Below are 21,346 nucleotides of genomic sequence, written 5' to 3'. Positions count from 1 at the left end.
CTAAATTGTGTGCAGCGGCATGTGTGCGAGGCAGGAGCGTTCATTCTCAAGACAGGCATGTAAGAGGGAGTACTGCCCCCAATGAGTTGCTCCAGTAACTTGTTGTCAGCGTCGCACGGAACATGAGCCACAGAAGCCTCTCCAAAATGGGGTGCCCTTGCCACGAAGGTTTGCGTAGGTACCGGCATAACATCTTCACTTTGTGCCAGTCAGACAAAATCAGTGACAAGTACTGAAATAGCTGCAGGATCACGAACAAGGCTATCACAAATCCTGTCAGCCAGATGTCGATGCCTGTTGTGACCAAGCTCCTGTTGCCCGCCTGGGAGTTATGGTAGCGCAGCAATGCCGGGGACAAGAGAGTGGACAGGCTCAGCGCCACGGCCGCCACAAAGGTGACTGTTTCTGGGATCAGAGACTGCTTTGGCGATGGGTACCGTGCGTAGAAGAAGTCGAAGAGAAAACCCAGCTCCACTTCGATCACCCGGTACATCCTCTCATAATCTTCGCTTGAATCCCCGCCGGCGAGGCCCCTTCGGACAAAGACCAGTGTCCTGATGTCATCACACTCCTGGAGTGGGTTCCCGCTGAGGCGTCGCCGGAGCAGCTTGAACAGTGCAAAGGAAAGGCACCGATCCTTGAGCGTGCGTGAGAAAGTGCTGTCCTTGCTTAGCAGGTTCCCATTCCCCTCGTGTTGCCAGACTCTATCCACCGTGATGAGGTCATCTGCAGGCGTGTACTCTGCGCAGCCGTCCTCCACGTCCTTCTCGCCGATGACCACGTACTTGTATCCCTTCATGGTGGCAGGATCGAAATCCCAGATGCTTCTCACATCCTCGTGCCTCATGTCACTGCAGCATACGCGTGCTTTGTCAAGTGCAATTACACTCGGTAAAGAAGCCTCTGTACTCGACAAAGTCTTTACCGAGTGCTGCACTCGGCAAAGAGCTGTCGGCATATCTCTTCACGGCAAAAGCTTCTTTGCCGAGTGCCGCATGTTGTGCACTCGGCAAAGGATTTCCCGAGTGCCACGACGGCATTCGGCAAAGAAAAGCTGCCGTGATGGCCAGGTCACAGTGACGGCCTCTTTGCCGAGTGACACGCGTTTGCACTCGGCAAAGAAATGTGTTTTTTATTTTTTTTTTAAAAATGCTTTGCCGAGTGCCTGAATCTGGCACTCGGTAAAGCTTGTTTTCTTTTGTTTTTGAATTTTCTTTGCCGAGTGCTGTAGGCAGGCACTCGGCAAAGCTGGGAAGCTTAGTGTCTCAGATTTCCAGCTTTGCCGAGTGTCATGGTCGTAACACTCGGCAAAGAAGTAAAAAAATTCAAAAAAATTTTGGTTTTTAGTCTTCCATCGTTGCAAACAAGATATATATATATATATATATATATATATATATATATATATATATATATATATATATATAACACAACTATATATCACATAAATATATACAAATGTATATCACAATCCACCACAAACACAAACATAGCATACAAGTATCACAATCTCGACTTCCAAGTCCAAAGTCCAAACACACAAGTATAGTTCACAAAGTTCACAAGTGCATTATATCACAACGGCTGCCATTTGAAGCTCACGGCGACGGTCCGGGTTGGGATGGCCCAAAGTGCGATCCCGACGACCCTCCGAGGTGGTTCGACGTCACCCCCGATTGATGCTGCACAAAATAGAAGAGATTGCACGTGAGCGACAAGAGAATAGATAAATATGCAAGATAAATATCCGCCACTACCACCACCACCACCATCACCAACACTTCACCACCAACACTTCACCACCACCACTACCACCACACCACCATAACCACATCACCATCATGACCACCACCACCACCACACCACCACCACCACCATGAGCACAACAACACCGTGACCACCACCGCCAACACCACACCACCACCACCACCATGACCACCACACCACCATGACCACCACACCACCACCACCACCACCACTAGGTTTCTCTAGGTTTCACTAGATTTCTCTAAGTTTCAGCATAGAAAGTAAAACTTCGTACTTATACTCACCGGGGTAGAATTAGGACGTTGTGGAGGTGGATCTAGAGCAAGCAGTGTCTGTGGGATCACCCAACCTTATTGCTGGCCAATTTGCTGCATGAACTTGATCATCTTAGCCATCTACCGCTGATCTTGCTCCCGCTGGGCCTCCAAAGCATGTAGCCTTTGCCGCTCGACCTCCCGCTCGGCCTGCAGTTCTTGCACCTGAGCCTGCAGCATTTGACCCCAATGTTTCAATAATGCATAGGTAAGGTATGTAAAAGTCAAAGAACAACGAATGAAACAGAAATGCTTACTTGGAGTGCCGACACTGCGGTCGGCCATTGGCGTATGGGCACGCTTGAGCTCGTGCTCGATGCTTAGAGCTGGTGGAGAGGAGTAGAGGCCATGTCGAGGACGCCGTCACCAATCTAGAACCGCACATGCTTCTTGCCTTGCCCCACCCTCATCACGAGCTAAGGATCAAGGCGCTCCTCGGTTCTCGGATCGTAGCCTGGCCCATAGACTGACCTTGCCGCCTCCGTGTACAAAGAGAGGCGGGTGTGGACGCTGGAGTTGGTGTATGCCTGAACCAGGGCATCTAGGTCGTACTCGATGTCGGCCGTCGCCTTGCCCATGTGAGCCAGAGCATATGCCTTGAGTTGACCAACTGGCTGGCCACCGTGTGCATCCGACTATGAGAAAGACAACAACATGTGGTTAGAAATGATGTAGAATTGAGCGCGGCTAGATTAGAGCAATGGCGGAGACTTACATATGCCTTTGCATATTTACTGAGGCTGTGGCTGCCCTGATGGTGAGGTACACCTGGCATCTACAAACGCTTGTCGTGGGCCTCCTCATGCTTCTTCTACCAGTCCCCGTCCAACCAGGTGTCCACAATATATTCCCAGCAATCGGGGTGGGTGGCGCACCAGCTTGGAATCGCCTATAGGACATCAAGTAGACGACATATCAGAAGATCAAATTAGGCATATTTAATCTCAAAAGAAATGAATATTCATGTTTTGTATTTACCTGTATGTACCGCTCCCTTGTCAGCGTCATCCGTCTTGCCTCCTCTTTGTTGACACGCCTGAGTAGGAACTTGGCGTTGTAGTCTATGTGGGCCTAGATGTAGGACTCGTAGTGCAAGTCTGTGACACGCCTTTTACAGGAAGCGTAAGCCACCTGATATGCACTTTCCTCCTGTCCCTCCTGGATTATGAAGAAGTCCTGCATAAAGACACGAGGTATCCATTATTTTATTTCAAGAATGTCCAATGAATGTGAGGAATTGAGGAATGTAGTGCAAGAAAGACTTACCCATAACTCCCTAATCACCCGATCTGCCTTGTTTCTATAGTGGATGCCATTATGATCTGGAGCATCCTACACAAGGGCATAGTGGTCGAACGTCCAGGCCGGCTCCCAATCCTGATCTCCTTTCCTAACCAGGCCAGGGAAGTGTTCCTTGCACAGAAGTCCCAGGATGCCATTCACATTGCGTTCCGGGGCCGCCTAGTCCACAAGCACCTAGTTCCTGCACTAGTGGTCCATAATAGTTATTAGTTGTTATTATGATTTTTCAACATATCAAATGAAGAACATATGAAGTTACTTACTTATCGCCCTCGGGTGCAATTAGTGGGCGCCTCTCAACAGGTATTGGTCGCTTCGGGAGCTTTGCGGGACCTCGCTGGTAGGGCTTTGACGTACCAGAGGAAGTGGAACCCCCTACTGTCGCCGCCTCCTCGTCCTCCATCGCTAGAACCGCCTCCTCATCCTCCATCAATGGACCCCCATCCCCGTCCACCGTGTGCTGAAGGTCATCGTCGTGCACAGGGTCGCGTGAGGAGCTGCGCCCGTGGTCAGTCAATGGCTCCCACCTAGGCCTGCCTCTCGGCCTCCTCGGCCTCTCTGACGCCTCCGCCTCCTTAGCTGCTGTGACAGAACCGCCCAATTTATACAAGATCAAGTACGGTTGTCCCCGCTAACACGTTGACACACCCATACTTTCACTCATATAAACCCGGTAGTCCGCCGAGTGTCTCGAAAGACCTCGGTAAATCAACATCACAACCAAGATCGCGTGATTAAGCAAATACACATCACATACATCGGGTTGCAGCGGAAATAATATTACAAAGGGGTTAACAAATAATAGTACAAGTTTGGGGTTTCAAAACTGCTTAGTGGAAACAACATAGCTTTCAAATGATTATATTAATATAAGTTCCAAATATATTGCCAGCTTAGTGACATCATCCGACAAAAGCATATTGATGAGAAGTAAATATAGAATCATCGAGCCCACCGGTGTTTAGCCACCATCATCAACAGGTCGAGAACATCACCTGCAACAAGGTGGGATAAACCCTGAGTACTCGAATGTACTCAGCCAGACTTACCCGTCGGAAACCAAAACAAATGACACCAAGGATCATGCAAGGCTTTCTTTAGTGGGCTAGCTGACTTGTTTGCGAAAAGCATAAGCTATCATGAAGAAACCATTTTAAGTACTTTGCATCATCTTTATTATGGCCTATCCATCTAGGTAAGCACCTGTACTATAGCAATCACTTGATTAACCAATAACATCCAGTTACCAATTTAGATTTAGCATATCCCATACCATCCAGATAACCATCATTGTTCCATAATAATTACTATGATGCAGTAACTCGAGTCAAGTGCTCACTATCCAGGAGCGATGGCGATTCGAATCGATTCCTAACCAGCTGGTGATTTATTCCTTACACAAACCTCACTCACCCGCTAAAGTGAGATATTGATCACCGAGTCAACTTTCCAGGAATCTCGAGTTTGCTAGGAACCACATGTACCCGGGGGCCGACCGACTGCACTTTGGTCTTATCATCTCGCCCCCATGTCCTACCACACCTGCTCCGGCACAGTGCGCTGCGGGCAATCTACTCGGCCCGAAAAATCTCCCAGCTTCGCGGTCGAAAGATACTTTATCCGGCCAGCTAAATGTAAGGCATGCGTTCAACATGACTCGAGGCCCAACAACGGTCGGTCCTTAATCGACACATACGGAAACTAACAGCACCCCAGAACCCTGTCTGGTTGCCTCCAATTTTTTCCGTCCGGTCTCCAATTATCCATCACACATGGTTAATTCCATGATATCATTCTTTCTATAGCTAAATTCTTCCAGTAACCACCTATAAATGTAGGTGACCAGATATCACCGATCGCTACCGGTCTAAGCAAGGCTAAGCAGTTATTCGATCCTGACCTAATAGGGTAAAAAGGTAATAAGGTAGGCAATGATAGTAATAAATGCATCAACGGTTTCAATCAACTCCTACAACTTAATGCAACAATATATAACTCATATATAGAAAGAATTGCTTTTATAAATTAGGAGACTTATAATGCTCCGGGGCTTGCCTGGGATCCGACACAAGCCAGTTCAGTTAGCTTGCACCATCCTGGTGACATCTCAGATCCTAGCACTCGCTTAGTCCTTCCATCTTCGGGACAGATCCATCAAACACCGTCTTCGGGTTTGGCTCCAACATCACGTCCTTCACGTGGTTCATCTAGCGTACCTAGATGAGATGCAATATGCAAGTGCATAAATATGAAGAATAGTACCATGAGACACATCACAAAATAGCAAGCAAGACAAGCATAGTTTACACTAACACACTTAAGTACTTTGCGATGCTTAACTTAAACATCACACAATCTATCATGCTAAGATGGCAAAGAAGACGACAACACCAATCATGACACAAGTTTTCCAAGATCTCAAGTGCTCTAACTCAGTCATCATTCAAGGCATAAGTCACACTTAACAATATACAAGCAAACACTATAATTGGAACCTGCCAATTTCTGGACATGCAAACAGCAGCTACAGGATTTAGCTATAACTAGAGTAACACAAATCCAAATGACTTGCAAGAAGACATTATGGAAAGCTTATGAAATTTTCTACAATTCATCTTTAATCATCTTAGCATGATTCTCAAGTTAACTAAGTCAAATATATCTATTTACAGAAACTGGTCCACAATTGACAGAAAACAGCCATTTCTGAAACCCAACTTTAAACAGCTGTAACTCTTAAACTACTTGGCCAAATGACACCAAATTTTAATAGAAGCTAGATACATGAATTATCTACAACTTTTGTATAAACAAGTTTCACAACAAAGCACATTATCATGAAGAACTTTGCTAAGTTCCCAGATCTGTCCATAAACCACATCGGCAAGAAAATAATTATTAACTTATGTTGCAAATACATAATTGGGCAAAACCAACTTTACCAACATTTCACACATGACTAAAGAACACCAGAAAACCTAGTGTCCATGACCAAATAAATTCTTTTAATGCATTTCTTAATTTATTTTAGATAACAAGGTGACTTAATGAACATATACCAAAAGTGCACAATAACTTCTACAAAAATTACAGTGGCTCACATATCCTCTCAATAGTCTACTGTACAAATTTCACTCCATTTGGATATGTATAGCAACCTCTATGAAAAAGACAAGTTGCTAAAGCAAGAATTCATGTGAGAGCAAGATAAACCAATAACTCACTCATACTTCATCCAATACTCATGAAATTTTTACCACACATCAACTATCACATGAGTAGCATGCCACAAAAATTTCACTTCATTTGGAGCCCTAGATCTACAGTTATGAAAAATAACAAATTCAACTAGCATTACAACCTTACTGCACAAATCTATTTTTACTGCAAAATATTTAAACTAAAACATTCCATATTATAGATCCACTGCATAGACAATTTCACAAGGATTCCAAAAAGTCCTCATTTACTATTTTACGAATTTTCTACGATTTACTATGAATTTCCAAAGTTCCTGCAAAATAATTACAAACCAGTCCTTATGGCACTATTCATCTGAGTCACTGACTTCGCAGTTAGAACCCTGACTTTCGTCGAATTTTTGTAGGAGGTCCCTGACGGGATTTTGAACAGGGAGGTCGTCGGGGCTCGCGGAATCCGACCGGAGAGGCGGCAATTGATGGCGACGAGTAGTGGGGGAGGAACAGGGGGCCCTTGCGCACCCGCGGGGCTGCTCGGCTTAGCCCAAGGTGGCCCATGGCGGCTTGGCCACGCGTGGGTGCCGGCTGTGGTGGCGGTGGCCGGAGCTTCCACGGCTAGGGTGGCGGGTTGCGACGGCGAGCACGAGCACGGCGTGAAGGAGATGGCGGCGAAGCTGAGGGTGATGCTCGTGGGGAGTGAAAAAGCTAGGAGTGGCGAGAACGGCTGTGGCGGCGAGCACAGCGGCGGTGCCCATGGCGACCGTGCTCTGGCGTGCGTGAGCGCGAAGGAAAAATGCCAGGGAGGGAGAGTGGAGAGGAGAATGGGGATTGGGGCAGCTAAGGCGTTCGGTTGAAGCAACAGGGGTGCGATAGCAAGGCTGGGCACGCGGCGGCGGCGGGGGTGCGTGGCGTCCATGCACGGCGACCACGTCGGCAAAGCGTCAAACACGTGGTGAGTGTCGCGGTGGGCAAGGTGGGAGCAGATTTGGGCCGCATCCGGGCCGAATCAGACAGTGGGCCAAAAATGAAGTTTGCTCACCTCGGCCTACTCTACGTTTCTCATTTAAGGTGCCTGATCATTTGAGCTCTGTAACAGCGGGTAATTAATCCTCAAAATGACAGTGTCAACATGTTGATAACGGTCACGGGAACTCACCTTCAGAGGTCAAAACTTGGTCAAACTCAGTGCAACTTTTTGCAGGCTCTTCTCCATAATATAACCTTCAACTTTTATTTTTGGACCAACTCAAGTTGCTTAACGAATTTCGGAGAACGCAGATTGCCAACGTCGTTGCTTAGCGAAATTCTAGACTTAGAATATTTCTAAGTGCTGAAATCAGCAGCAAATTTGATCTTGTGACCTCGATTTGACTTGCTTCCAAGATGATCTAGCTCTTAGTCCAAAAACAAAGTTTGTTCTACATGATATGGACTACAACTTTCATTTAAGGTCCAACCTCAAAACTGGTATAGAACCTACTGTTCTACTTTGACCAAAGTAGGATCACGATGAAGCTTAAATTATCCTTTTTGATCCATTGGAGCATTTTCTTGGCATTTGCCCAACATGAACCTTTCATGACTTTTGTTGTAGAGTTCATCTAGAGTCATTTGGGTATGGTTGCAAGATTTGGTTGACGATCGAGAATTTCATTCACTTTATAAATTAATTCAAGCAAGGACATAACTCATCATTTCATGTGACTTCTTGATTCCAAACTTCACGAAACTTTTCCATGGATCAATATAGATGGTTATTCATGTGAGACACACGAAGATATTCCAATAACATCACCCAAACATATATCTTGAAAAGGGGTCTATAGGCGAGCAAAGGTGCAATATCCAAGTTTAGGTTGTGGCTCGTTTCTATAGGTTTGACCTTGACATCTTCATCATCACTTAATATACCATGTTTTAGCTCAAACCCATTGCTTAACTGGTGGCAAACACCTGGGGTGTTACAGCTGCCGCCATGTCCCTTCGGTTGGCGTAAACCGAGGGGCAGCTCCTCCTAGTGGGCCCCATCACCTGCAATTAAAAAGAGTAAACCAGTAAGTACAGATAAACAAGACGTACTTAGTAAGAGATGCAAAATAAAGAAAATGTAATTACAAAATAACATAGTATTACATGTATTTCTAATATTCTTCATGATCAGGATTATCTGGACGATAGATATCGTCATCACTATCAAGGTTGTCCAAATCCTCAACAGCCTCATCTTCATCGTTGTCATTGCCTAGTCGTAGTCCGTCAAGCATTTCCAAGTCCTTCGGATCATGCACCTCATTTGCAGCGTCCTCATCAACAACCCATTCCTCATCTACTTCCATTTCGATCTCTCTGGTTAAGTCTATCTCAAGCATCCCTGGTAGCCCCTCTTCTTGTTGATAGAACTCTCCGTCATGCGTGTTTGGGTTCAAGTTGTAATCATCAGGGTTTGGGCGAGGTAATCTACCGTGTGGTGATACCTTGTGCACAATATACCAACCCTGAAGACGTGGGTCTCTCGTTCATGGTTAGAAGGTGGCCTTGAATGGTGCCAGGATTCATCAAAAAATTCTCTGCATCGACAAGGAACAATGTTGTTGGATGTACAAAAGTTACGGAGTATGTAACAAGTTCATTGAGAACTTACCCCAGATACGTTTCCACTTCGTCAAGGTTGGTCAACACGTAGAGCATGATCTTGCGCCACTCTTCATAGCTCAAGGTCTTTGTGGTCGCTCCACTTGCTCTCCCATGTGGCCCTTTGAAAAGGCTAAGGGTCGATTCATTTTCGTCCTCATTGTACCGAGCGGGTGGATTATGCACGCTAGGAAGGTTCTCATTATAGTATGTTGTTGTGAAGTTTGACACCTTCTCATGAATGAATGCCTCAGCAATGGAAGCCTCAATCCTGCCTTTGTTTCCACATTTCTTACGAATAGTCTTTAGACATCTCTCGATTGGATAGCATCAACGGTTCTGCACGGCCCTCTCATTCGTGCCTTGGACGGGAGGTGCAAAATCAAATGATGCATCGACAAGAAAAAGCCAGGTGGAAAGATCTTCTCCAACTTATAGAGCAACAGAGGTGCCGCTTTTTCCAACTCATCAACCACTTTCACAGATACCTCTTTGGCACAAAGCTGGCGGAAGAAAAAGCTCAACTCTACCAGCACCTTCCAGACATTCTCAGGGACATAGCCTCGAACCATCGATAGAAGAAGCCGCTCAATCCATATGTGGTAGTCATGACTCTTCATCCCTAAGACTCAGCCAGTCTCTGGGTTCGCTCCCCTCCTCAGATTCGCTGCATACCCATCCGGGAATTTTAACGTCTGCATCCATTGTATCATTTCCGTCTTGTGCTTCTTTTCTAAGATGTAATCGGCCATAGGCCTTTTCCATGGCTTGTCGTCTCTTGGAGGCAGCATCTCTAGCTTTGGTCTATCGCATAACGTTTCTAGGCCCACTCTGGCCTTAGGGTTGTCCTTTGTCTTATCAGGAATGTCCATGAGTGTTGCCCAAAGTGCTTCGGTGATATTCTTCTCAGTGTGCATTACATCTATATTACGTGGAAGGAGAAGGTCATCAAAATAGGGAAGCCTCTCCAAGCCTGACTTATGAGTCCACATATGTTCGACACCATATCCCACAAAGCAATCTTTCTTTGGATTATCTTTCTTTCGACTATCTTTCTGTGGATTGACCACGAGAGCATCTATCTGAGCATGAACCTGGGCACCAGTCATTTTCTGAGGTTCAGGGTCGGTCACCTTGACACCTTTCATGAAGTTCTTGGTGTCTTGTCTGAATGCATGGTTAAGAGGGAGGAACTGTCGATGCTTATTGAACGATGAAAACTTGCCACCCTTCTTCAACCAAATGAACTCTAGTGTTGTCTTGCATACCGGGCATGGGAACTTCCCGTGGACACACCAGGCGTTGAATATCCCATATGCCAGGAAGTCATGCATGGAGTACTGGTACCAAACATACATTTTGAAGTTTTTCTTTGTAGCTCGGTCGTAAGTCCATACCCCTTCATTCCAAGCACTGATCAATTCATCATAAACAGGCTCCATGTACACACCCATTTTGTTTCCCGGGTGTCTAGGAATTATCAACATCAAGAATATGTTTTGCCGTTGAAGGAGGACCCTAGGGGGGAGATTGAGGGGGATAGCGAACACGGGCCAACAAGTGTATGGGGCCAACATCATTCTATAAGGATTGAACCCATCCGTTGCCAGTGCAACACGTACATTACGGGCCTCAAGATCTTTGTCACGATGCTTGCGATTAAAGTTTTTCCATGCTTCACCATCAGCTGGCTGTACCATCTTATCAGGATTGTATCGAATGCCATTCTTATGCCATGTCATCTATTTCGTGGACTCCTCAGTCATGAATAGCCGTTGAAGCCTCGGTATGATCGAAAGGTGCCATAGGACTTTCATGGGGATCTCAAGTTGCTCCTTCTGGCCATCACCTTTGTCTACCTCCACATACCTAGAGGATTTACACTTTGGACAGTACTTTGCATCCTTGTGATCTTTCCTAAATAGGACACACCCCTTTGGACAACAATGTATCTGCTCATACGGCATCTTAAGTGCACGAAGGAGTCTCTGTGACTCGTAGAAGCTGCTTGGCAGAATATGACCCTCCGGAAGCAGCCCACCAATAACTGCCAACATACCATCGAAGCAGGCTCGACTCATGTTGTACTGGGACTTCAACCCCATTAGGCGTCTAATGGCATCCAGTTGACAAACCGTTGCCTTCTCGTGTAGTAGCTTCTGTGCCGAAGACAACATTTGGTAGAACGCTTTTTCGGTTGGCTCTGGCTCCTCCTCCTCCTCCTCCTCCTCCTCCGTAGGTCTTTTAGCGAATGTTGCTTCATGAAAGTCACCTAACCATCCTGCTACCCTGCCATCAGCATCAAATGCCTCCAAGCGTGGTCTCACCACCACCTCTCTAGTACGATGGGCTTCACCATAGAATACCCACCGGGTATAGTTTGGCGTAAATCCATACTTGCAAAGATGTTCCCCCATGATCTTCCTTGTTTTTCTTTTCCTGTTTCCGCATTCGCTATAGGGACAGAATGTGTCTCTCGCTCCATTAGCTGCCTTGCCAAATGCTTGGTTCAAGAAACCCTCGGTCTTGTCCATCCATTTAGGGGTGATTTCAGCCTGACTTGGACGGCCCATGTACATCCACTCACGGTTATCCATCCTCTAGCATATACATGAGCGAGTAATATAACCACCAATTGCATCTAAACGACGTGCCTACTGTCTAATGGGTGAGGATAGGTCCTAATCCCACCCATGAATGTGTAGATGAGGTTAGTTTACATGCTCTACTCTGATCCAAGATAGAATCTCGGCAGCACCTCTCCGCTGTTCTCCCGATACACGTCCTGGAAGGGAGAGTGTGTATCCAGAGAACAACAGGGAGGTGGTGCCAAAACTCTGTCTCAGATTGAAGCAGACCATGAAAACTACCCCATCTATGCATCCGTGGGCTGTCCAAAAAAGTGGACAATCTGAAACAGATACGGTCTTAGATATGCGAAGATCTGCATGCCTCCAACCGTATCTGTTTCGAACGGGAGACGCCTAACTAGGTTACACCGATCTACGACAACAATAAGGAAGAGAGGTTATTCATACCTAGGGTGGCGGTGGAGTCAGGCTAGCGGGGCAGTGGCGAAGCGACGCTGTGCAGGTAGGACCGCAGCGCCGACGAAGACGATCGGGGTCGCCTATGTACTCCGGGTCCCCTTCGACGGGTCCTGCTCTGCAAAAGAAGAATTATAATACTATAAGTTAAAAATTTCGGTAGAACCTCCCCTATACGGGGAGGTTTCCAAAACCCACAAGAAAAAAGCCGGCACAATGGCCGACAGCATATATACGGTACGATGGCCCACACATCCACGTATGGCACGAAGGCCCACACATCCACATACGGCACGAAGGTTGTCAATGACATACAAGGCATGAAGGCCGACAACCGTGAGGGCTTTATACCTTGGGTGGTGGTGGAGTCGGGTGACGCGGTGCCGGGGTCACCTTCGTCTCTAGCGAGGGGCAGGGACGACGGCGGGGACGAACGGCGAGAGGCGTGGCCGGCGGCCGAGGCTCCTCCTCCTCCCTTCTCCTTCCTCCTCTCTTCTCCTTCTTCCTTCTCCCTTCTCCTCTCCTCCACCTCCCTTCTCTCCTCTGCTCCCCTGCTCCTCCACTCCGGCGGGTCAAGGGCGGGGGACAGCCGAGCGGGGCTGAGGCGGGGCCGGCTGCGGTGGCCGAGCGGTGCCGGGTCGGGGCCAGGGTGGGGCTAGCTGGCTGCGGCTGTGGAGCTGCGGCAGAGCGGGGCCAGGTCGGGGCCGAGGCGGGGCCGGCTGGCTGCGGCGGCGGAGCGGCGGCGAAGCGGGGCCGGGTCGGGGCCGGGGCGGTGCCGGTGGTCGCGTGGCGACGGGGCAGGGTCGGGCGCGCGCAGCAGTGAGAGGGAGAGAGAGAGTGGGAGCGGGCCGCGGCCGGCCCGCTAGGGTTAAGTGGGTCGGCTCTTTGCCGAGTGCCGAGATGCGGGCACTCGGCAAAGAAATTCAGCGTTCTTTTAATCGGAAAGAATAAAAAAAATTCTGAAAAATCTTTGCCGAGTGCTGCAAGCCTAGCACTCGACAAAAGAGGTTCCTTTGCCGAGTGCCAATTGCGGCACTCGGCAAAGTATTTTTATTTTTTTTATTTTTGTTTTCAAATTTTTTCTGTGGCATTTATACAGTACCTAGTAGCACATGTTCCAATTTGGAACTTTTCTATGACTTTTTGGTATATTTTTTTTAATTTTTTATGTTTACTTGAATTTTTCTCGAAAAAGTAAATTTGAACTGCAGGTGCATGAAATATTAGAATTTAGCGATTCAAAAATGGTATTTATGTTTTTGAGTGTATTTTCAGGCCATGTGCAGGGACATTCGTGAAATTTCGAACATCTGTTTCACGAAACATGACCACCAACTTGTTAAAAAAGTGTTTTTTAATTATATAAAATGCAAACGAAGTCCGAAAATCACAAAACTTGTCGAGGTGTCGTGTCATCGCATGTAGAGGTTATGGTAAAAAATTTAGAAGTTTCCGAGCAAGTTGTGACGTACAATGCCTAAAACCCAGACATCTCCAGCAAGTTTCCGAGCAAGTCCTAAATCACAAATCACATGTGGAGATGTCTGGGTTTTAGACATCGTACGTCACAACTTGCTCAGAAACTTCTAAATTTTTTACCACAACCTCTACATGCGATGACACGACATCTCGACAAGTTTCGTGATTTTCAGACTTCGTTTGCATTTTATATAATTAAAAAACACTTTTTTAACAAGTTGGTGGTCATGTTTCGTGAAACAGATGTTCGAAATTTCACGAATGTCCCTGCACACGGCCTGAAAATACACTCAAAAACATGAATACCATTTTTTGAATCGCTAAATTCTAATATTTCATACACCTGCAGTTCAAATTTACTTTTTTCGAGAAAAATTCAAGTAAATATAAAAAAATAAAAAAATATACCAAAAAATCATAGAAAAGTTCTAAATTAGAACATGTGCTTCTAGGTACTGTATAAATGTCACAGAAAAAATTTAAAAACAAAAATAAAAAAAATACTTTGCCGAGTGTCGTAATTGGCACTCAGCAAAGGAACCTCTTTGTCGAGTGCCAGGCTTGCAGCACTCGGCAAAAACATCACATTTGCCGAGTGCTAACGGCCAGCACTCGGCAAAGGATGATAGAGGGGCCACCGGCGTCGCCAGAGGTATTTTGCCGAGGGTTGTTCTTTGCCGAGTGTCGGCAAATAGGACGTTTGCCGAGTGTCACTCTTTACCGAGTGTTTGACACTCGGCAAAGACGACCTTTGCCGAGTGCCGGCTTTGCCGAGTGAGGCACTCGGCAAACTATCTCTTTGTCGAGTGCCCGTGTTTTGACACTCGACAAAGACCGCGTCTCTCGTAGTGTGTGCTGGGAGATGAGCCAGTTGTTGGCGGTGAGGACACGCTCCCGGCCAGCTGAGAGCCGGTCCCATAGGCGCATCCCGAGCTTGGCGACGTTCAGAACCCAGTGCAGCAGCAGGAGTATTATCAGCTGCAGCTCCAGAGAATTGATGTATGAAAGGAGGAGAAGCAGCACGTAGATGACTTGCGTGGCCTGGTTGAGCATGGTGCGGGCCTGCTGGTCGGAGTCGTCGACGCTGGATGCAAAGATGCCGTCGGCACAGCCGAGTAGGAAGCAGGCCCACACGACGACCAGGTCGTTTTGGAAGGAACTGGGACTGCATGAGCCCAATGGTGTAGGACACCGCCGGGTAGCACAGCATCAGCGCCAACCAGACAATGAAGCGGAAGGCAGCGCTGCGGCTGGTGCGGCGGCCGGAGCCAAGGAAGACGAGCATCGCAAGCAGGGCACAGCTGACTGTGACCAGCGCCTCCATGCGGACCAGGAGGCCCACCGGGCTGGCCGCCCTCGCCATGGCGGCATTGGTGACATTCCGGACAGAGAAGTGTTGCGTCATCTGACTGACATAGGTACTGCAACGTTAGATTACCAATTAACAGGGCAGGTAGAAACAAAATTTAAATGAGCAGCAGTCCAATACATTGCTAACAGCACCAAAGATATACAGTTTGGGGAAAATTGGGTGTGAACCACTTAGACAATGTCAGTTTAGTCTTACTAGCCGTTAACACCCGGCCTAGGTGTTCCCAAATTATATAGTTTTGTATGGAAATTTTTTAGTGTGAAAGATTAGATCCAAGCTATAATTAGAATTTGTTTCTAATTTCATATATAAGATGTCTGGAAACCATACACTGGAATATTAGTTCATACTTTGTATGTTTAAAAAAGCTTAAATTTTATGTTTTCATTACTTCGAGTTAATATCTCTTGTTCAGCATTATTACATTTGTTACACTATTTTTGTCCAAGGTTTAGAGCAAGGACTAATAATACAGCCGGCTTGCTGGCTGTAAGGTTTCCTTGCAGCCTTCTCTTAGCCCACTCATATAGTAGTTAGCTCTTTACAGTTAATACATGACCCACTTGTCTCTCTCACAGACTTTTTTGGTTCTTGTGCCCAAGCCGGCTGTAAGCTTACAGCCCGCTTCTCCTCTCTCTCCTCCCCTCTCTCCCCCACCTTAGCATTTAGTCGGCTTACAGCCTACTATTATACTTGCTCTAAGGAGAAGGCTACTGCAGGACACATGACTACTTTTAGTAGTTATTTCTTACTTTTCTTTTTACATTGACCCTTCAACCTCATCTTTTCAGCAACGTTCATCTTGATTCTTGTCCAACATCACCTCAGTGGCAAAAATAAGCTCAATTCCTAGCGGGACTCAAGTATTTTACCCACAATTTTCTGCAATCACATGATGCCAAGAAGTGGAGGATAGGGCTATTAACTCGATGCACCAATGAGGGGAAGCAGAATATTTCTTGCACTTTAGCCTAGGATAGGTTAATCCAAATACAAACATCAAAATGAAGGAAAAAGAAAAGGGAAAAGTAAAAGAAAAAATATCAAAGAAATGTAAAATAAAAAGAGCAACCACTCGGTCACAACTCACAACCTACAAAACAGATCTGAAGAACGAAGCAGACGGATGATTGATTCGCTAAGAAATGGATTAGATTTGGTCACGAATTCGGATCAAGCGAAGTATCAATGAGTAGTAGTTTGCCGCCTCCTGGCACACTACACTGTTTTTGCAATGCGGATCGCCCATGGATGCCAGAAGGGAAAGAAGCGAACGCGGAAAGAAGACGATACCTGTCGACAAGCACCTGGCGGTGGTGGGAGATGACTGTGGAGGCCTTCATGGCGGCGGCTACGACCTCGGGAGCAACCGGGAGGTGGACGCTACACGGTGCGAGGTGCCGGCGAAGCGTCGAGGACGCAGGTGGGAGTAGAGCACTGTACAGCGCGGGCGCTTGCATGTGGTTTTGGCTTTTTTGGGCCACGGTGGAGGCTGGCAGGGTGCTTGAGTTTGCGTCCGCTGCCAAGTTAAGCGGCCGGCGCCTCTGCTCGATTAAGTCCGAAAAACAACAGTTATAGCCTAGATTAGCACCGAAAGTTGACTTATTCCATTGTAGGTTGTGATGCTTGTCAAAAACAATTTAGTTCCTTTTTTTAAGCGCCTATTCAAACATATCTGCGCTGTACATGGCCTTAGGGCCTGTTCAATGCACAGACGCTCATAGAGTAGCTGAAGGGAGAGAAAAATACCATATCATAAGTGCCTCTAAGAAATCTTAATCTACAATGGAAAATATATTTTAGCGGCCCTTAACAGGATCGGCATGCGGCAGTTAAGGGGGGCGCCTAGGGGCCGACCGAGGTCGGCAAAACAGCACCCCGCCAACCCCCTCCCTCAAAAAATAAAATAAAATAATAATAATTCCCTCCCTCACTTGCTCCACTAAATTGGCTCGAATTCAATTGTCTTAGACTAGACAGCGTACAAGACACCAGTCATGTAGTAAAAGCCAAAAGTTACTGTCATCATCACATATCACTTATTTAGAATTTTGCTTCACGGTCGGAAAGGCCACCGTCGAAAGACAGTGGGCGCTGCCTGCCGCATGTGCAAAAGTCAGGCATACATACAATAGTTCTAGACTCTTCATACAGCATAAGTTTTTAAACTCTTTTTACAGGTAGGCTGCAGAAGCAAGTTTTGTTGCACTTTGTATAGCACGCATCTAAAAGGAATCCAAGGATTTTAACAGGCCAAAAACACCGTCGCTGGAAAGGCAGATAACGAAGGAAGGAGAAAGGCGACGAAAGCTTCAGAGTGCGACACATAAAGAACTATGTATCATCAGAGGGATAGAAAATAAAATAAAAGTTAATCTATGAGACCCACTCGAGTAGTATCAGAGGCTAAAGAAGAGGCAATCAGGGTTCAGTGCTCTGCAAAATCTAACATTTTCAGAAACAAAACTTTACAAATCTGTCCATATGGATTTGTGGTGATTCGGTAGGCAAAGGGCATACCAGCGGTGCCTGATGGTGTAAAGAAGAGACAATAGCCTTACACTTCACTTATTACCTCACCTATATTGTCTGGATTGGGAAAAGTAGGATGGCACAATTCTATCTGACAGACAGAAGGTGCAATTCTAATGGTACATTTATGCTCTCAAACTTTAAGATTGGCAGCAGCTGAGTATTTAACAGTAGATGGCTACTATGCAAAATATATGGTCCCATGAATAACATTGGCATAAGCCTTCTTACACTCCCATCAATTTGCAAACACCTGCCCAAAAAATATTCTTGTAAGTAACGTACAATTACTATCGGTACAGTCAAGGGAAAGATCGATATCTATCATTAACCCAACCAAAGATCAGAATACATTAAGGTTAAGAAGTATAATCAGATACTGAGTTATGGGGATAATATTATTTTAAATATGTACGGTTCTTTGTTCTTGCAAATTTGTACAAAAGGTAAAACTGTATAAAACTGAAACCCAATTCCAACTTTGTTCTCTTTTGCCATCCTAATAAAAGGGGTTACATATACAGCCTAGATGTCTCCACATATTGGCGTTGCTCTTACGTTACATTATGTAGCATATAACAGGTAATGCAAAGAAAAGATAAAGGGGAAAACTAACACATAGAGACCCATGAAACTGAAACACATATGCAAACCACTTGTTCATAACTTGGTACTGGAGGAAGGTCCACTACAACCCAATGACGTGCAGAACAATTGTAACATATTTATTAGCACTTTGAGGAAGTTATTGTCTCTTAATTATTCATTTTGGTGCTCTCAATTCCTGATAGGACCTCATTTGCTTGCCACCACGTACTATCTATACAGTCATAGACAAACAAGGTCACATGGAGAAACTATTTTTTAAATCAATCTAGAGATTACCTGATGCTCTAGATCAAATTCTTCAGAAAATGCCAATAGGTTCACCTGTATTGCCCTTACCGCTGTAAAGGACCAACGTTCAACAGAACTGCAAATATGGTTACACAATGCATTATAAATATATATCCCTTCAAAAAAGAGAGTAATTCCAATATTCCATCCATTTTTAGGAGGCTTTTAAAATTACCATGTGCATAAACATTTGAGTGGTCTCAGTAGGGAAGTTCTACGTTGTTTCCATTGAATAAGATTATTAGGTATCCATGAAGCTACTCACATGTCTTGAAACATTAAATGGAAATAACTGAAATAGTTAATTAGGAAATATGAGGGCTACAGCACACCTAAATTCCTATGACATGTGAATTTTCAGCCAATGCTTTTTCTTCAGTTTATCTTTTTTTTGTCAAAGATGAAAGCATAATCTGTACAGTAGATCATGTAGAAAATGATTGCTTTTTGTTTACCTCCCATTGCTTGATAACCAGTTTGAGATCTACATCCATGTCCCCAGTCTGAGATCTGCAACCATGTCGCCCATGCATGAGTCCCTTATGGGTCCATCGTCACGAACACTCCGGATCAAGTCTCAGCTTGGACGAATAAAAGAGAGCATGCACATTCTCTGTAGAATAAAGTTTCAATTAGACCATTATAAAAAGTTACCAGTCAAGTAAAGTTGAGGATAGCATAGTAATCTAAACCTAGCATAGTAATAGGATGTCAATCTTTTATTTGGCTAAGTAGAGCCTTTAGGTGGCATCACGGTCCTAACAAAAAAAATTGAGCCAGATTACAGTATTGAAGTGAAAGAGAAAAGGCTGCATAAGCCGACACTCACAAATGATCAACTTCCTGGAGATCTGAGATCTCCTTCAGTGACATAACTAAACCCAACTCTTGCATTCATGGTGCAATATCAGGAGAAATCGCAGATGAAATGCCATAACAATAAAATAACTTGTTTTTATTCAATTGACTACATAACAATGTTGAGGACAAGGCTGCAAGGCAGACAAAAAAACCACAGGAACATCACATTAGAAAATGGTACATGTCAGCATCATATCATGGACAGGCATGTATAGCTCTGAAGAACACACGCCGTGCTGTAGAAGAGTTGCAGGGTATTTCTGCCTCATAGGCTAAATAACAGCTTTACAGCAGAACAAATGTTTGCAACCTATCATCAGGTAGAGCTCTCTCAAACAGGCTGTGTATTCTATTGTCAGATCCGGCTTTACTCCATTCAAACGACAAAGCAAAGAGCAAGGTTGTGTATTAGAAAAAGGACCTGCAGCACCAAAAAAAGCAGCCACCATCAGGTCACCATGCTGCACCATGAGAAGGGCTCTGATCAAAGAAGCTACACAAAAAAATTCCAAAAACTTATCAGTAGCTGTGACAACCAAAACAGTAGCTAGCAACATAGAACCCAAACTCTAGGCATGCCCTCAGGATTCAAGAGAAACAAAAATGCAATCGCAGAATAATAGCAGCCAGTGTGGCCCAATCTGGGGAAAAAAAATAAAAGGACCAAAGCAAGGAGGGGGATACCTTTTACATTGACATGGCTCTGATAGTGACTCTGTCGGACACGTGGTATGGGAACACAATAGACATGGCTCTGATAGGATTCATCATCATTGGCCTAACCAGATCTCCAACGCTAGAATATTTCTTTTATACCCCATGTTGAAGTAAGGACCAAAATAATAAAGCGAACAGGAAAAGACGAGAAAGGAACCTGCGGATTGGATCTGTCGCCTCTTCCGCGGCACACAACAGACGCGGACGCCAATGCCGCCGTGCTCCACCAGGAAAGCCCCGTCGCCTAGCCTCCAAAAGGACGTCTGAACCACCATAGCACAATGGGATCTTCCGCTGCCGCTACCGCCGCAAGTCCAATAGGCACAGATTTGTTTGCACTTGCAGGGGATATCCAATATAGGTGAACCCGTAGAGCATCCACACAGAGAATATACTACTATAACGACTCCAAAGACATATCAACACAACCAGTCGTCTAGCGCAATTGTAAAGACTGTCCATTCCTTGCTCATGGTCCCGGGTTCGACTCCTAGGTATCAAGCTTTTTTTTGAAATTATTAAACCCTGGCGGCACCCATGGTACAAGTGACACGCAAGCTGTCGGGTCCCACAGATCAAACCGCTGCGGGACCCATGGTAAAAGTGACACATAGATGTTGTACACGTTAGAAGGAGAAGGGTCCCACAGGTACACGTCAGATGGAGAAAGAACCGAGCGAAGACTTTATGATGAATTGCAAGCGTCACGGATGAGTAATTGCAGGTCTCATAGGTACACGTCGGATGGAGAAGGGTCCCATAGGTACACGTCGGATGGAGAAAGGATCGAGCGGAGACTTTATGACGAATTGCAAGCGTCACGGATGAGTAAGTGCAGGTCCCATAGGTACATGTCGGATGGAGAAGGGTCCCACAGGTACATGTCGAGACTTTATGATGAAGTGGTGTTTGTTACAGTTGTAAAACCGTTCATCACGGATGAGTGATCGCGGTTCCCATGGGTACATGTTGGATGGACAAAGGACCGTGCGGAGATTTTTGAGGAAGCGCGATTCATTATAGTTCAAAATCCGTTCATCACAGATGTGTAAATAGTTCAATGACGAACGTCTGGTCGTCACCGTTCTAAATTAGATCATCACAGGTAAGCGGGAATAGTCACGCGTGTGGTCTATGATGAAACCCTGTATCGTTCAATGACAAATATTTGTGATGATATCTGTTTACATTATAGATAGGCAGGGGCAAAGGATCGTCACTGATGAT

The 21,346-nt window shown here is 45.7% G+C and overlaps 1 pseudogene; it reads right to left on the bottom strand.

The window, feature by feature from the left end:
* Window positions 1-18,584, bottom strand: LOC136537038 (uncharacterized; annotated as a pseudogene).
* Window positions 18,585-21,346: the final 2,762 nt, after the last annotated feature.

This window comes from Miscanthus floridulus, chromosome 2, assembly GCF_019320115.1.
Source record: "Miscanthus floridulus cultivar M001 chromosome 2, ASM1932011v1, whole genome shotgun sequence".
In the NCBI taxonomy this organism is placed as follows: domain Eukaryota; kingdom Viridiplantae; phylum Streptophyta; class Magnoliopsida; order Poales; family Poaceae; genus Miscanthus; species Miscanthus floridulus.
The sequence above is the reverse complement of the archived record's forward strand: the minus strand, read 5'-3'. Positions and strand labels throughout refer to the sequence as shown.